The following is a 6,218-nucleotide window of genomic DNA, read 5'->3' as shown; positions in this document are numbered from 1 at the left end:
CTTTTATGTGGTTGTATCAACATCCACCACTTGCTTACTTTCAAAATCTCTGATCTGCAAAACTTCTCTTTTTCCCCACAGTGCTTTTTCAATGTAGTAAAATGAACTACAGACTTAAATTTATAGTAAGAACATCCTCAATTAGTCCAACACAGAGGCTGATATTTTAATCTTATAAGCATCAGTAAATTCAAAGTTAAATGCACAGTAGTGTTTCTTCTGCCACAATTTTTCCAACTCTTTTGGATCACTTCTTTATTCCACTTTATTTTCATAGGACATTAAAAAAAAACCCTACATCAAAAGAACATTAAGGTTCTTCTTCAAGCAGAATCCCTCTGGGTGCTCCACTGTAGGTGTCCTTGTATTTCTTCACTGCTGGTTAGATAAGTTGACCATCCACCCAGTATTTGGCAGAACAGTCCCATATTTGGGACACCAAAAAGGCATCCCTACTTATTTTTTAAAAGGGCCTCTAATTGTCCCATATTTGCAACCCTTCCCCCCCCCCCAAACACACAGACTTTTTCTGCCAGCAACTGTTGGCTGGAGAGCACTCGGTTGCTGCATCTGTGCCACTTTCCTGAGGCTCTGTGGGGAAAGCAAGCAGCTGCCACTTCCCCAGGGCTGGAGGGGGGACTGCCAGTGGCTGCCACTTCCCCAGAGCTTGGGTTGGGCAGAGGGCGCTGGTGGCTTCTGATTCCCTTGAGCTGGGCAGGGGGAGGGCCAGCACTTGGTGGAGCCTGGAGAAGCTGCCCCGTACCCATATCTCCCTGTCCTATATTTTGGACAGGGAGATTTGATCGCCCTATAATTAAAGAACTCTGATAGCTGTGTCCATTAGACCTGCACATGTACCATCCCTCCAAGAGCCTAGCTTGGCTAACCTCACTCATTTCCTTCCCTACTGCAGAGTTATTGACAAGAACTTCAAAGTAGAAAGGAGGAAGGTGTGTTGAGGGGCACCCACAGGGGAGCCATCATTACTATGCAAAGTGAGTAACATTTTGCAAACTGAAGTGCTCAGTTTAGGAATTCCCACAATAAAGGCTGGTTGTGCACCTTCAGGTTTGACTCCCTTCTATAGATACATAATTGTACAGGCTGTAATTACGTGAGCACCTGCTACATTTTTGCCGCAGGAGCCCCTTTCTGAAATCCTGCATACGTCCATAGTCCTTTCCCCAGCCCAAAGCCATCTTCCTTTCCCTCTCTGCCTGCTTCCCCTCAAAACTCTGATGCATATTTTGCTTCCCTCCTCACTACCCTATATCAGTCTTACAACACACTCTCCCTCTCTGGTTTCTAGTCAGACAGATGCCTCCTTCACTTTCTTGCTGCCTAGATTCTAGCAGAAAGTCCATTGAAAGTATAGGAAAGATAATCCCCCTGCTCTCACTTTCAGCAGCCAGAAGGCCCCACCATGCAAGACCATCAGTTATAAGAAAAGTCCTACTTTGCCTCTGACACGCTTGAGATGGCACATACTCGTTCTGCGAAGATGAAGCAGGCATCTATCCAATTACACAACAGAGCTGTGAAGGAATGGAGCATGAACATAAGAATCATGAACGTTAAGACCTAAGGTCCATCTTCTAATCAAATGTCTCCTCTTTGACAGTGGCTAGAACCAGAAACATCAGAGAAAGGTGCAAGAACTGCACTCTAGAAGATGTGGGATAATCTTCTTACCCCATATAGGTTTCTGTTAGAGACTTCTTTAAGCCCTGAGGCATGGGGTTTAAAAGCATTTGGTGACATTAATTATGACAACTCCATAGATATTCTATGTCCATATAAGTAATCAATTCCTTTTTGAATTTTGCTAAATTCTTACCCCAGAGATTTACTGTGACAAGAGTTCTGCCATTTAATCACACATTGTGTAAGAAGCAATCAGGAATACCATCCTTGATGTCACCACAGCCAATCTGGTGTCTGACCTCTGTAACTTTGTTCTCACCCACAATTATTTCCAATTTGGGGACAATTTATACCTCCAGATTAGTGGAACTGCTATGGGCACCAGCATGGCCCCACAATATGCTAATATATTTATGGCTGACCTGGAACAATGATTCCTCAGCTCTTGCCCCCTATTACCCCTCCTTTACTTACGATACATCAATGACATCTTTATGATTGGGACCCATGGTACAGAGGCTCTAGAAGAATTCCACAGAGACTTTAACAATCTGCACCCCACCATCAACTTATGCCTCAACTACTCCACACAATAGATACATTTCCTGGACACTACAGTACAAATCAAGGATGGACTGATCAGTGCCACACTCTACTGAAAACCCACTGATCACTATACTTACCTAAACACTTCTAGCTTCCATCCTGCACACACAACTAAATCCATTGTTTACAGTCAAGCGCTTAGGTACAATCACATTTGCTCTGATCTTACTGACAGAGACTGAAAACTACAAGATCTCTACCAAATATTCATAAACCTGAATTACCCACCCGGAGAAATAAAAGACAAATTGACAGGGCCAGACAAATACCTAGAGACCAGCTAGTCCAAGATAGGCCTGAAAAAGCCAATAACAGAACACCTACAGCCCCCAACTCAAACCACTGCAAAGCATTATTAAAGATCTACAACCTACCCTTAATCAGGATGCCACACTCCAGAAGGCCCTAGATGGCAGGTCTGTTCTCTTCTACAGCCAACCTCCCAACCTTATGAGGATTCTCACCAACAGCCACAGTCAACACCACAGGAATACCAATCCTGGAACTTTTCCTTGCAACGAGACCCTTTGCCTACTTTGTCCACGTATCTATTATGGAGATATCCACGCTGGACTTAACCAGGTTATTCCCAAATCATGGGCACATTCTCATGTTCCTCAACTAACATCATATATGCCATCATGTGCCAACAATGCCCAGATGCTTTGTATATTGGACAGACGTCAAATTCTCTTAGACAAAGAATTAATGGGCATAAAACAGACATAAAAACACTCCTGATTCACAATCCTGCCAGCCAGCACTTTAATGGAGTGGGCAATTCGGTTAATGACCTGCAAGTCTGTGTTTTACTCAAAAGGAATTTTCGCAGCCGTTTGAAAAGAGATGCTGCTGAACTCTCTTTTATATTCAAATTCAACACATTAACACATGGTTTGAACTGGGATGACAATTTTCTAGCTCATTATCGGGGCTGCTTACATACTTGGCTTAATCTAATTCTTGACTCTCCTCCCACACCCCCCCCACTCACTGATTTGTTCACCTTGATAATTTTTTTTCTGATTTGTCAACATTGATTACTATTTTTGGTTCTCTGTGCCTTAAATATCGAGTCTGTTCTGGTATAGTTATGGTCTGAAGAAGTAGGTCTGTCCCACAAAAGCTCACCTAATACATTTTTTTGTTAGTCTTTAAAGTGCTACTTGACAGCTTTTTTGTTTTGATTGTGTAAGCAAATATTTGCTTTTTATCTGTTCTGAATGTTCCACCTTTTACTTCCACTGAAATCCCCACTGTTCTTGCGTTATGAGACTGGAAGAAGAGATGTTCCAGGTCTAACATTTCTAGACTATTCATTATTTTATATATTTTAGTATGTCCTTTTTTATTAATTTCCTTTCTAAGAGCAACAAAGGGTCCTGTGGCACCTTACAGACTAACAGAAAAGTTTTGAGCACGAGCTTTCGTGAGCACAGACTCACTTCTGAATTGAGTCTGTGCTCACGAAAGCTCGTGCTCAAAACTTTTCTGTTAGTCTATAAGGTGCCACAGGACCCTTCGTTGCTGTTACAGATCCAGACTAACACGGCTACCCCTCCGATACTTTCTAAGAGGGACACTCAATATTTTCAATCTCTCTTCAGAAGAGGCTTTTTCCCAGGCTTTTCTTTGAACCTACTCCAGTTCTGCAATACCTCTTTGGACATAGGGTGATCACTATTGCATGCATTTTCCAGATGAAGCTGCACCATTGATTTATATAAAGGTATTCAAATATTTCTGATATTATGCTTCATCTCTTGTCTTACTGATTGTGACATCTTTGTTGTTTTTTGACTGGAGCTTTTCACTGAATAGAAGTTTTCACTGAACTATCTACAGTGATGGCCTGGTCCCTTTCTTGGGTTGACACAGCTACTTTTGAACTTCATTAGGTCAATTTTTTCTCTTTGATGTGCATTACTTTGCATTTATCAACCTTAAGGTTCCTCATGATGAGTACAAATAGACTCTTCAGAGAATTTAGCTGCTAAATTATGATTTTGGATGTGTGTGAATACCAGTTTCCTGAGGCTTATAAATAGTCCCACTTTGGATGAATTTTCACAGAGATGGCCAAAAGTGTATTTCTGACACAAGGGTGACCTTGCCCACAAATGCACCAGAGTACAAGACACTGTTTCAAAAAATTGAGGTGCTAGCGAGTCTCAACTAAACAATTGTAAGATGTTTTTAACATGAGTAAACAATTTATTTTCCTCTAATCTCAGTCTCAAAAATAACAGAACCCTTTTAGCTGAAAGATCTTTGAAAAAGATTAGTGTGAGACAGATTTACAAGCAACTGAAAACAAGGTCTTCTAAGGGAAATTGTAAGGTAATGTTATCTTGAATCAGCACTGCCAGCTCTGGATATTATACATTTATCAGCATGAAAAGATGAAACAGGACAGAATTTCATGCAATTTAGTTGATCCTGCATTACAAATATATATGAGACTGCTTTTGGTAGATGATGCACCAATGAAGATCTAAATCCAGAAAGGTTTTTCAAGGCATTATTTTACTGGAGAAAAATAACATAGAAGAATTAGGAATAATACTAATCAAATATTTTAAAAAGTTTGCAAAGTTTTCGCAAAAAAGGGCTTATCTCATTTCATTGTCATTTTTAGATCCATGTAATTTTTTCTTTGTGTGTATCCGAGCAATGTCCTGCTATATGGAGTCCCAGTCCATCCTAAGCAGGACCCATTTATTAAAGAAAATTACCAGAGTATATAGACACACACATCAAGTTTCCACTTAGCTTTTAAATACTAGTTTCCTCTCTTACCAACTGGTGGCAGGACCCAATCTAGAATTCTACATGGCTCACAAAGACATCTAGTGGCTGCAGAAAGATGTTAAGGAAAATGCTCATGATCATGAAAATTCAAAGCTTTTAGTGATAGTGATTATTTGTGCTAGAAGTGTAATGTTTTGTGGTGGTGTTTTATTACTGCTTTTCCCATCAAAGTTTTATTTATCTAATGAGGAAGGCAGGGAAGCTGACAGCTTCCATGGACCACTTCTGTGTGTGTGTGGCAGTGGAGGGTGGGGCAGGGACCAAGGGTAGTCTCCTCTCAGTGCACCTGGAGTTCCCCTTTCTGCCCTTTCCCTTACCCCCAACCCTTCACACTGCAGCAGCAGCAGCAGCACAGACAGAGACCTGGGCCCCTTTGAATCACCACTTTGTTCCCTCTCCCCATCAGCGGACCTGGAGGGAGGAGAAATAATGTAATTGAACAGTGTAGTGAATAAAATGCTAAAGTGAACAGTTGGCAGGAAAATTATTTTTCCAAACTATTCAGGAAATAAAAGGATGAGGCCTTGGGGGGGCAGCTTTTGGCCAACACAAGTTTGACATTTTTATGATGAGTTTTAGATTGGGTTCCTTACCTTCGTTGAAGACCATTGGTCTATGTTTAGACCCTTTCAACGCTATTGGGTGCTTGCTTTACACAATTTGAAAACCAAAATAAATCTTTTTGGACCACTTCCTGATGTTCTTAAAGAATTATTAAACCCACTGGGATATTTTTGAGCATGGGTGTCCAACCTTTTGGCTTGCCTGGGCCGCATTGAGTGAAGAGGAATTGTCTTGGGCCACATATAAAATATATACTATAGTTAATGTATATAAATCACATAATAATGTTAAAAGTTTACGATCTTGTGGGGCTGCATTACCAGCTGTCCAGGGCTGCATGCAGCCCGTGGGCTGCAGGTTGGACATACCTGTTTTTGAGCATTTCTTGGGCCTTCTCAAACACTTCTGGTAGCTCTTAGGCACTATACTCGCTCTTTCGGTACCTTTTTCACTTGCTTCAGTTCACATTTGTTTGATATTTTAATAGTTTGGGGAATTCCTTTGGATGTCTATTTTCATGTTTAACCTTTAAATAACTTGAAGAATGTTTGGCTATTAGGGGTATTTTGGACCAGGTAGAGTTGCATTTGGAG

At 41.0% G+C, this 6,218-nt stretch overlaps 1 protein-coding gene across 1 annotated transcript in view; it reads left to right on the top strand.

The window, feature by feature from the left end:
• ZNF654 (zinc finger protein 654) overlaps positions 1-6,218 on the top strand; it is a 192,284-nt gene that overhangs the window by 78,883 nt on the left and 107,183 nt on the right. The window lies entirely within an intron of this gene.

This window comes from Carettochelys insculpta, chromosome 1, assembly GCF_033958435.1.
Source record: "Carettochelys insculpta isolate YL-2023 chromosome 1, ASM3395843v1, whole genome shotgun sequence".
Taxonomy (NCBI): Eukaryota; Metazoa; Chordata; order Testudines; family Carettochelyidae; genus Carettochelys; species Carettochelys insculpta.
This window is presented reverse-complemented; position numbering and strand designations above follow the sequence as displayed.